This window comes from Hibiscus syriacus, unplaced genomic scaffold (assembly GCF_006381635.1).
Source record: "Hibiscus syriacus cultivar Baekdansim isolate YM2019G1 unplaced genomic scaffold, ASM638163v2 tig00112215_pilon, whole genome shotgun sequence".
NCBI lineage: Eukaryota > Viridiplantae > Streptophyta > Magnoliopsida > Malvales > Malvaceae > Hibiscus > Hibiscus syriacus.
In genome coordinates, this window is record NW_024063268.1 from 1027888 (window position 1) to 1039404 (window position 11517).

The 11517-nt window shown below is 38.1% G+C and overlaps 1 long non-coding RNA gene across 1 annotated transcript; it reads left to right on the forward strand.

Moving 5' to 3' along the window:
• The first annotated feature begins 10574 nt into the window (after positions 1 to 10574).
• On the forward strand, positions 10575 to 11284 carry LOC120175807. Its single transcript, XR_005521278.1, has 2 exons — positions 10575 to 10729; positions 10979 to 11284. It is a non-coding gene; the product is annotated as an uncharacterized LOC120175807 (long non-coding RNA).
• Positions 11285 to 11517: the final 233 nt, after the last annotated feature.

Genomic DNA, 11517 nt, shown 5'->3' on the forward strand with positions numbered 1-11517 from the left:
TTTTGCCATTTTGGCTAGCTGAATTCAGGTTTATTGAAATTAACCTTCATTGGACTAATTGACATTTATCCATAAAGCCATAGCTATTAACCAATTGCTCTAGAGGGACAGCTTTTCTGCATATGTGACTCTTACTTTTTTAGGAGAACCTGTTATAGTCTATGTGTTTGGTGAAATTCAGAAAATCTCATTACCAAATTTTAATTCTCAAGCAATTGACTTAGACTATATTTATCAAAGTTTCATCGTCGAACCTCATTAATAGAAAAGTAATATAGTCAGCTTCGCAATGTCGCGAAAGATGCCCCATGTTATATGCTTCTAAATATCAATACCAAGCCTTTTCTCTAATTCCTTACATTGGAGAAAGCTCTCTCATTTTTGTGAAAAGAGTAGTATTTGGGATGCATTTTTTTCTGAGGTAAGGTCAGAGTCCTTTTTTTTCTGGTTTTCAATCTTGATACTTTGTCAAAAATGTATAACTCTAATTTGTAAAGAGCTTTTAATCTAATGATATTCAAAGAACTGCAAGATTACAAAATTGATTCAATGCTCATAACCTTAAAAGCAATACACTTTTATTACAAAAGGCGAAGAAAGGAACAAAAAACATATTCAAACAAGATGCTACAAAATTAAGATAAAGCTCCATGACTGATGAAATGATTTCTTCTTTGATCAGGATGCCCCATTACTCACCCAATGTGATGACAATTGACTTAATTATGCTTTGATGCCCCCTTTGACTACTTCCACCCCCGAGCTAGTATGTTAGAGTCATCTCGTGACTACTTTCATTCACTCATATACCATAACCGCCTTTTATTTATTTTTAGTTTCCAGAAAATGCTATGGCATAGCGGAGTGTCCCTCTACAGATATGTCGAAGCATTTATTCACAACTTTATTGTTTTTACAAAGTGGGGTTTTCATCGTTTATGCCAAGACATGCAAGAGTTCTCTTATAAAAAATTTCTAAGTTCCTTAAGCATGAAAAACATATGTATTCAAAGGTTTCAAAGAAGAAAGTCCTAGAATTGGTTCTATCATCCTCAACAGTCATGTACATTCAATCCTAGCCATCAAGAATTCATCATCATCGGGTATCCTTAATTTATTCCAGAAAACAAATTCAACCACTTACTAATGTCATGGCATATTCATTCTACTAATATTATCATGCAATGATTTGGGAACCCTACCAGCCCCAAACTTGAGAGAAGCATTGTCCTCAATGCTAAATAAAAACTAAGGAAAAATCTAAACTACATGCTATGAAATTCAATGCAATGTAAGGTACCTTGACTTCATGTTTGTGGTGGTGCGACAGTCGTGCGACATGTGCACTTTTGAAATTGTGTGGGGATGGAGTGTTCAGAATCTGATGCTGGTACGGTTGAAATTTGGATGGACCCTAACCTTGCAAAGAAAAATAAAATAGTAAATTAAAAGGAAACTGAATAAAAATAGTAACAAAATAACCATTTATTTATGCACAGGAGTAAAACTAAAATGTCACAGCATCCTTAAGATGATGGGCCAGTATCAACTTCATGTTGGGCCAGTCTTGTCATGCAATGGTGAGACTCCTTGGTAAACATTCAAGCGTTGTCCATTAACTTTAAAGATGGACCCATAGTCCATGTTATTGATATCCACAGCGCCATACGGGTAAACATTGTGGACTTTGAATGGTCCCGACCATCGTGACTTCATTTTTCCAGGGAAGAGTTTGAGCCTAGAGTTAAACAGGAGCATTTTCTGTCCAACATGAAAATGCCGTGGCAAAATAATTTTGTCATGCCACTTCTTCATTTTTTTCCTTGTAGAGCTTGGCATTTTCATATGCTTGTGCTCGAAACTCTTCCATCTCATTCAAATCGAGCAGCCATTTTCCCCCAGCTAGTTGTGTGTTGAAGTTGAGCTTCTTGATTGCCCAGTATGCCCTATGTTCTAGCTCAACTGGTAGGTGGCAGGCTTTTCCAAATACCATCTTGAAGGGCGGCATTCCCAAAGGTATTTTAAATGTCGTCTGGTATACCCAGAGTGCTTCATCGAGTTTTGGGGACCAGTCTTTCCTTCGAGGGTTCACCACCTTCTCGAGAATCTGTTTGACTTCACGGTTGGACACTTCAGCTTGCCCATTTATTTGTGGGTGATATGCCATGGCAATTTTATGTCACACTCCGTATTTCTGTAATGCTTTGGCAATTAGGTTGTTGTCAAAGTGGGTGCCCTCGTCATTGATAATGGCTCTTGGTGCTCCAAATCGAGTGAAAATGTTCTTGTGAAGGAACTTGAGCACCGTCTTCGAGTCATTCCTCGGTGTCGGAATCGCTTTAACCCACTTGGATACGTAGTCCACCGCGAGTAAAATGTATAAGTTTCCAAAAGAAGATGGGAACAGTCCCATAAAATCGATGCCCCAAACATCGAATAGCTCTATCTCTAAAATATTTTGCAGCGGCATTTCGTATCGTCTGGAAATGTTCTCAGTACGCTGGCATCTGTCGCAGGCCTTGCAAAATTCGTAGGCATCCTTAAATAGTGATGGCCAGTAGAAGCTTGATTGGAGGACCTTGGCAGCTGTCCTCGCACCTCCAAAATGCCCTCCATAGGGTGCTGTGTGGCAATGGTGTAAGATATCGCGTTGCTCTTCTTTGGGGACACACCATCGAATCATTTGATCAGTACATTGCTTGAACAAGTACGGCTCATCCCAAAAATAGAACTTGGCATCATACAGAAACCTCTTTTTGCCCTGGCTATTCAATTCATATGGAAAAACACCACTAACAAGAAAATTAACGAGGTCAGTGTACCACAGAATTGTCGTGGCATATAAAATTTTCTCGTCAGGGAATTCTACTTTAATATAAAAAATGTCATGGCATTCAGAAATGCTTTCTAGCCTAGATAAATGGTCTGCAACCTGGCTCTCTGTACCTTTCCTATCAACTACCTCTAAGTTGAACTCTTGCAATAGTAATATCCACCTAATGAGTCTAGGCTTGGCATCTTTCTTGTTCGCTAAGTATTTTATAGCTGAGTGATCAGTGTGAACTATGACTTTGGTGCCTATCAAGTATGGCCTAAACTTGCCAAATGCAACTACAACGGTAAGTAATTCTTTCTCAATGGTGGTATAGTTTAATTGTGCCTCATTCAAGGTACAACTAGCATAATATATAACATGAAAGATTTTACCTCTACGTTGCCCAAGCACAGCTCCCACGGTAAAATCACTTGCATCACACATTAGTTCGAACGGTGCCGTCCAATCTGGGGGAACTACAATCGGTGCAGAGATAAGTCTTTGCTTCAGCTCTTCGAATGCGCTATGGCATTTCTGATCGAACACAAACGGTTGGTTCTGTTTAAGCAGGGTGCACAAGGGATTGGATATTGTGGAGAAGTCCTTGATGAATCGTCTATAAAATCCAGCATATCCAAGGAAACTTCGAATACCCTTGACAGAAGTTGGTGGCGGTAGCTTCTCGATCACCTCGATCTTGGCCTTGTCAACCTCAATCCCCTTTGTAGAAATTTTATGGCCTAGAACAATGCCTTCAGTTACCATGAAATGGCATTTTTCCCAGTTCAGCACGAGATCGACTTCCTCACATCGCTTCAGTACCTTTGCCAAATTACCGAGGTATTTTTGAAAATCATCTCCAGAAACAGAAAAATCATCCATGAAAATTTCCAAGAAATCCTCAACCATGTTAGAAAATATGGCTTGCATGCAGCGTTGAAAAGTTACCGGGGCATTACAGAGTCCAAAAGGCATTCTTCGAAAAGCATATATCCCATAAGGACACGTAAATGTTGTTTTCTCTTGGTCCTCCGGTGCGATGGCAATTTGATTATACCCCGAGTATCCGTCCAAGAAACAATAAAATGCCTTGACAGCAAGTCGATCCAGCATTTGATCGATGAACGACAAAGGGAAATGATCCTTCTTGGTGGCCTTGTTGAGCTTGCGGTAGTCCATGTAGATTTGCCACCCGGTGACTGTGCGTATAGGTAGTAACTCGTTGTTTTCGCTTGTCACCACGGTCGTGCCTCCCTTCTTTGGCACACATTGGACGGGACTCACCCAAGAGTTATCCGAAATGGGGTAAATCACTCCAGCATCAAGCCATTTGAGAATCTCTTTCATCATAACTTGCTTCATGATTGGGTTCAATCTTCGTTGTGGCTCTATAGATTTGCCATGGCATTCCTCCAGCAGGATTTTATGCATGCAAATAGTTGGACTTATTCCCTTTAGATCTTCCATCGTCCATCTTAACGCTTTCTTATGTTGTGACAAAACACTTAGCAAACTAGATTCTTGGTTAGGAGTAAGGGCAGAGGAAATAATCACAGGCAAAGTTTCATTACTACCTAGATAAGTATATTTAAGATGTTGTGGCAAATTCTTAAGTTTTAAGGTAGGAGCATGTTGTAATAAGGGCTTGGGAGGAACAAATTCATCAAAATTCAAAGGTTCAAAACGCGTACATGGGCTAGCTTTAAGGAAGCTAGCCTGTTGTTCCTCGATAGAAAAATCATTAGGCTCTCCAGCCTTTAAGTCTTCGAATAACCCCTCATCAGGTCCCTGTTGAATGAAGTTGTCATGGTAAAATTGATCTGCTTCTTTCATGATTATTGTATCCACTTATAAAATGCTTTGGCATTCTTCAGAATCATCCATGTACTTGAGGGATCGAAAGACATTTACAGTGACATGTTGATCGACCACTCTCATGGTCAGCTCACCCTCTCGCAATTGATGAGAATACGACCGGTAGCTAGGAAGGTCTCCCCAAGATGATGAGTGTTGTGGCATCGACCTCACAGTCTAGAATAAAAAAATCAACAGGAAAAATGAACTTGTCAACTCGCACGATGACATCTTCAATTCGCCCTTCAGGACGCACATATGAATGATCGGCTAATTGCAAGATGACGGATGTGGGTCTCGCATTTCCTATACCAAGCTTTTCGAAAATTGACTTAGGCATCAAGTTCACACTTGAGCCAAGGTCATATAGTGCCTTCCCAACAAATTTGTCTCCTATCGAACATAGGATGATAAAACTGCCCGGATCATGTCTCTTCGGTGGCAGCTTGCTTGAGGATGAGCAAAATTCTTTTACCGTGGCAATTGTCTCGTACTGCTCAGCCTTTCTTTTCTTGGTCACAATCTCCTTGAGGAACTTAGCATATATAGGCATTTGTTCCATAGCCTCCAGAAAAGGAACATTGATTTGAAGTTGACTCAGAATGTTAACAAACTTTCTAAATTGAATATCCTCGTTATGCTTTTTCCGTCTTTGCGGAAAAGGAGGTGAGGGTCTGGCTTTCTGTACTGACGGGGTGGGAACAGTTTTCCTTGGCATTTTTGTTTTCTCCCTCAGTCACTTTACTTGATGAACTCTCATCCTTATTCTCTTCCTCTGGTGCTTCTTCTAGCACTTCTTGATCAGCTTGTACAGTCTCAGGGGGTGAATTATCCTTCGATCTTTCTCCAAACTTGTCTTCGACATTAATTCGTGTACCACTTTATAGAGTTAGCACACTACAATGCTCTTTTCTATGAGGTTTTGTGACTTCAGTGTCACTCAGTAGATGTCCTGGTCGTCGTTCTTGTAATACCGCGGCAATTTGACCAACCTGATTCTCCAATGTCCTCAGCGACGAATTATGGCTCTAATGTAGAGCCCATTGGTTTTTTATGGAGGTTGCATGGTCTTGCAGCATTGTCTTCGTTGTTGCTATTAAATCTTGCATTGTGGCCTCCAAAGAACTGGTGTTAGATGAAGATGACCCTCCCTTGTTGGAATTATGCCATGGCATATTCGATTGAAATCCCTGGGAGTCATTGAAATTCTGCTGCCGAGCTGGTTGATGAGCATTGCTGGTTCCTTGGTTTCCCCACGAAAAGTTTGGATGTTGATGCCATCCAGGATTATATGTGTTAGAATATGGGTTATTGTTGCCTCGGTTGAAGTTGCCTATATAATTGATGGATTTTTGATTGGTCGGGCAGTCACTCTCATTATGATTGCCGTGGCATAATAAACATGCTGAATAGGTTGCTTTTACTTCTCTCACTTCACTTGGTCTTTGCAAATTCTTTAGCATATTAGTGATAGTAGCAAGTTGGGCGGACATCGTGTCCTTCGTGTCTATCTCGAAAGCTCCATGTGATTTTCGCCCAAGTCCAAGCCTTGTGGATGGAAACTAATAATCATTGGTGGCAATCCTATCTAGAATGTCAAATGCCTCTACTGGTGATTTGTCAAGTAAGGTACCATTTACCGAGGCATCTAGCATCATCCTCGTGGGTTCATTAACTCCATTGTAGAACATCACCACTTACGTCCAATCTTTAAAACCATGATTTGAACATTTGCGAAGTAATACTTTGTATCGATCCTAGCACTCATACATCGACTCGTCATCAGCTTGATGAAAAGAAGCAATGTCGTTCCTCAGTTGAGTGTTCATGTTCGGAGGATTATACCGCAGTAAATGTTTTTTGCACAGATCAGTCCACGACTCCATTTAACCTGCTGGAAAGCCACTCAACCAAGCTCTTGCTCGGTCACGCAGGGAATATGAAAATAGCTTTAATTTCAGAACATCTTCGTGCACTCCTTGTTGGCAAAAAGAATCGTACACCTCCAAGAAGTTATGAATGTGCTGCCCGGCACCATCATTTGGCATGCCCCCAAATTACCCTATGAAGTTCAGCATATTAAACATGACAGGTTTGAGCTCGAAGTGGGCTGCCTGAATTTCTGGTGCCATAATTCCAGGATTTAAGTCATCTAAGATCGGGTTTAAGTGATCACGAATGGCATGAGGTCGGGCTGCATTCCCAGCATTTAGATTTGCCTCGACATTCTGATCATCCTTATGACCAATGTCTTGATTTCCGATTTGATACATATTTGCACGTTGAGCATGTATTCTTTGCCTAAAAAGCCTATCGATCTCAGGTTCAACCGGTTCTAATGGCTCATCCGAATGTCTTCTGGTCATACACCGCGAAAAACCTGAAAAAGATAAGGAAAATAAAAAGTAAAACTATCTAAAAAAAATAAACAAGTAAAATAATAATGCTATGACAAAACAAATTAACTTCCAGTTGTCAATCCCCGGCAACGACGCCAAAAACTTGTTCGCTATTTGTGAGTACTATAAATGGTGCGGATATGCGTGCAAGTATACACAATTGAACAAGAAATAAAGTGATGAGTGAGTATCGTTCTCCACAGGGATTGGGGGAAATCAAATAAGTTTGTCACGAAACTTTACTCTGTCACCTAAGTAAAGTTAGAGATGGTATATATACAAATGATAATGTTGTGGCAAAATGAATGGATGATATAGAAATGGAATGATGACAATGTGGTAGCAAATGGATATGTTGTGGCAAAGGAATTGTGTGTACTGCAATCAAATAAAAATGTAAAGGCAAAATAAACTGTAAATATTGGATTTGATTATAAGGACTTTAGACTTCCTTATACGACAAACTACTATGTGAATGAGTGATAGGAGTTACTTAGGAAATTTAAGTCTACTTCTCAGAATGATCTTACTTCTATGCCTAATCTGCCCGACAGAGTCTAATAGGGTGCCTTATGCTATCTCTAGTAAGGGACTCGACAGATTGAAGATGCCTTGGCAAAACCGATTGGCGTTAGCTACTGCAGGGATCCTATTGGTCTAGATAACAGGATATGTCTTGGCAATACTTTTTGCGACAGGATTCACATCTAACCTATCGCTCATGCACAACTCCTTTTAGTCGAATGAAATCCTAGCCTTATCTCTAAGGTGGATTAGGCCTAGTTACTTTCTAGAACCCCTTGTTTATATGGTTTCTCCCTAGTTTCTCTCGAATAATTACTTAGGCATTCTCTCGAACACTAAGTAATCACCTAAGAAATGGCTACTCTCACAGCTCCTACAACCTTAAGGCATTAAAATTCATAAGCAAAACAGATTATAACATAGAAAATCAATCATTCATTAAAGCAAAACTTAAATATCCAAAATAAAGTCCCACCAAATAGGATTAGTTCATGGTGGGGTTCGAAATAAGCAAGCACAAAGCAAGTTAATTCGTTCCTTACAACCCAAATAATAAATAACGAAAGCAAAGAGCAAAGGGAAAGAGGAAAAGCCTTCGACGTGTATTGTCGGAGCTTCCCTCAGCCACCACGAACAGTCCCAACGATCTAGCTCCTCTCGTACGCCTAGTTCGCCACTCCCTATAGCCTATCAACAGAGGAATGTCACGGCAACAATGATTGACGAAAAAAGAGAGAACTTTTTCTCCAAATTTTTAGGCTCTTGGCGACTGTCTAAAAATCTGTAAGTCTCCACAAAAAGTCAGGCTTCATCTTCTATTTATAGGGGAGAATGAACCTAGGGTTTTGTGTTAAAATTACACTAGCACCCTAAAGTTCATTCCTTTTATGTGAGAGTTGGTGCAAAGATGGTAACTGGCCCCTCAATTATGGCTGATTGCATAAAGAACTTTTTATGCCATGACAGTTGGCTTTTACTAAAAATATTCTTCTTTCGTTTTGATCGCTCTTGAAATGCCAACTGGTTCGGCATTTGCATTATGCTCAACAGTCTCCTTATGTCATGGCATTTCCCTTTTGCTTTTCCTTGCTCCCAAATCCTGCATATCACCAGAAAAACACCTTCCCCATAAAGCAGCACTAATTACAAAATAAAATACCGCGACAAACAGAATTTCACCATATGCAACTATATGCTCTTAAATGCATCTATATGATCCTATATGAGCTCTAAGACAGTCAATAACTTAAGTGAAAAGGTCCCAAATATGACATTTTTACGGAGTTATCACTACGAATCGTCAATAAAATATGTTGTTTCATAGCAAAAAGTATGTCTCATCAAGAATAATGTTGACCTTCTTGTTTGAGAAATCTTTCGCACATCCAATCGCAAGATCCATAGCAAGTAACAAGGCAACAAGAATGAAGTAAGCAATGAAAACTTATCGAATTCACCCAGGACCAATGGCGATTGATACCATATTGAACTACTATCTCTTTCACAAAACATCATTTTATTCATTAAAGGAAAGATACATTACAATCTGCATACCAACAAGCTATTAATACACAGCTTTACAAGCAGTTAATAATAACAACCTATCTAACCACCTTTAACAGCCTAACAACTCCTTAACTGTTGTTGACTCAACTTATACTCAACTTACATACATATTGCATACACATACACATACACATTGCATACACATTTAATACAGATAAAAAGGAAATTGAAGCAAAACTGAAAATTAAATGCAATTCAATGTTGTAAATAAAACTTTGACTAATTAACAATTGAATACTTAAAATATAAATATTACGTTAAATAGGCAAACAAAATATAAATACTAAAATGAACATTACAAAAACTAAAGAAATTAAAGTGGTTAAGTTAAAAATTGAATAACAAGGCAAAAAAGACTAAAATAAAATAAACGAAAAATAAGGTGCAATTATTAAAGGGATAAAATTAAAGTACTAAGAAATGAAGGACAAAATTAAAAGACAGAAAATTAAAGTAATGAAATTAAAGGACTAAAATTAAATAAATAAAAAATAAAGGGTAGAATACTAAATGTGCGTAAAATTAAATAAAAAAATAAAAGAGCAATAAAAGTAAAATGTTATTGTTAATTTTTAATATTTATCTTGGACCATAAATAATACGAGTCGTACATTAGGGCGGGTTGTCGCAAGGTCGTACTATGGTTTGAACATAAAATAAAATACATAAATAAAAAAATAATTAAATAAAAATTAGCGGTTAGTGGTTAGATGTTAGTAATTAGCGGTTAGTGTTAGAAATGTTAGTAGAGTTCGGACCATAATAATGCGGGTCGTACTCTGGATCAGGTCACCGCAAGGTCGTATAATAAGTCAAACAAATTAATAAAAATTATAAGTTAGGAGTTAACAGAGTCTGGACCATAATAATGTGGATCATACCCCGGATAGGGTCACCACAAGGTCATATAAACATTCGAATATTAATAAGAAATAATTATTAAAGAATCGGTGACCAGAATAAAATAAAATAAAATCAGCAAGCTAATTTAAAATAAATAGAAAAGCATATGTGGTGACTAAAATAGAAACAACACAAAATATAATGATGTAATCAGAAACAAGTATCAAAATGAGGCTACTCATGACTAAAATGTAGAAAGAAAGAAAACGTTGGAGGAGCTGCAGGTGATTAACTCACTAAATAGGGACCTAAATGTAAAAATAAGCTAAAGATTCAGAGACCCTATAATAATTTACCCCTAAGAATGATGACCAAATATGTAAATAGGCGCCTAAATATGAGAACCTAAAAATAATTAACCCTTAACTTTGGTGACAAAATCTTGAAGTACAATGGAAATAGGGGATCTGTTCCCTAATTTACCCAAACGTTAAAAACTAAAACCCCTCCTTATTCTTTCCACTAGTACGATGAACCCAAAAAAAAATATATTTATTTCTTTCATTCTTCTCTCCAAGAACCAAACTCCCCCTTTCATTTTATCTTCTTTCTCTCAACCCCTCTTTCTCCCAAACAATGGTCGGCCGCCGCACCCACTCAACGCCGGCCACCAAAAGACGGTGGCCACCTCCTCGCCAAACGACGACTGCGACCGAGACAAAGCAAGGTAAAAAAAAACGCTCTCTCTCTTCCTCTCTATTTTTATTTCCTTGCTACTAATTTTAAACTACATGTATACATAGAAAATAAGAAAACGAAAATGGAAGAAGGTTCAAACGAACCTTTGCAAAAAATCAAGAACCTCACTTTTTTTCCCCCGAAAATTCCCCCCTTCACATTCTGATTTTGGGGTTTTTTATAGAACCCCTTACGTGTGTGAAAATAAAAAAAATGAAAAAGAAATGATTTGGTGCAGCTGGCCTGGAAGGTTGCTGGCGGTTGGTGATGGCATGTGGTGTTGGTTATCGCAGGGCAGAATGGGCTATTTTGATGATGATTTTTTGGTATTAATAATAATAAATAAAATAATATATTTGGGGTAAAAAATTGGTGGTTACACACTGGGATTCTCTTATCACAAAGTTCTGTTCCTAGCTCTGAAACTGGTATGTATTTAAAAGCATTTGAGTTCTCAAGCTCAACCTCTGGAGACTTTAGCTGATTGTTTAAGTATACATTATTCTGTGCTACAGGGAGAAATTCATAAGAATAGTTTGAGTAACTGATACCATAACTGATACATTATTTAGACAATTATATGTCACCTGAATCAATTGAATTTGAATCAAGTGTAAACACTCCAACAATGAAAAATACATAAAATTCTGATGTTATTGTTATTACCACTGATAACGGAGAAATTAATACAATAGCTATATCTTGTGTAGAAATGTGTGTGTTTCCATTAAGGAGAAAATGTTAACAAATTTAAAGATGGAACCACCACAACATTGC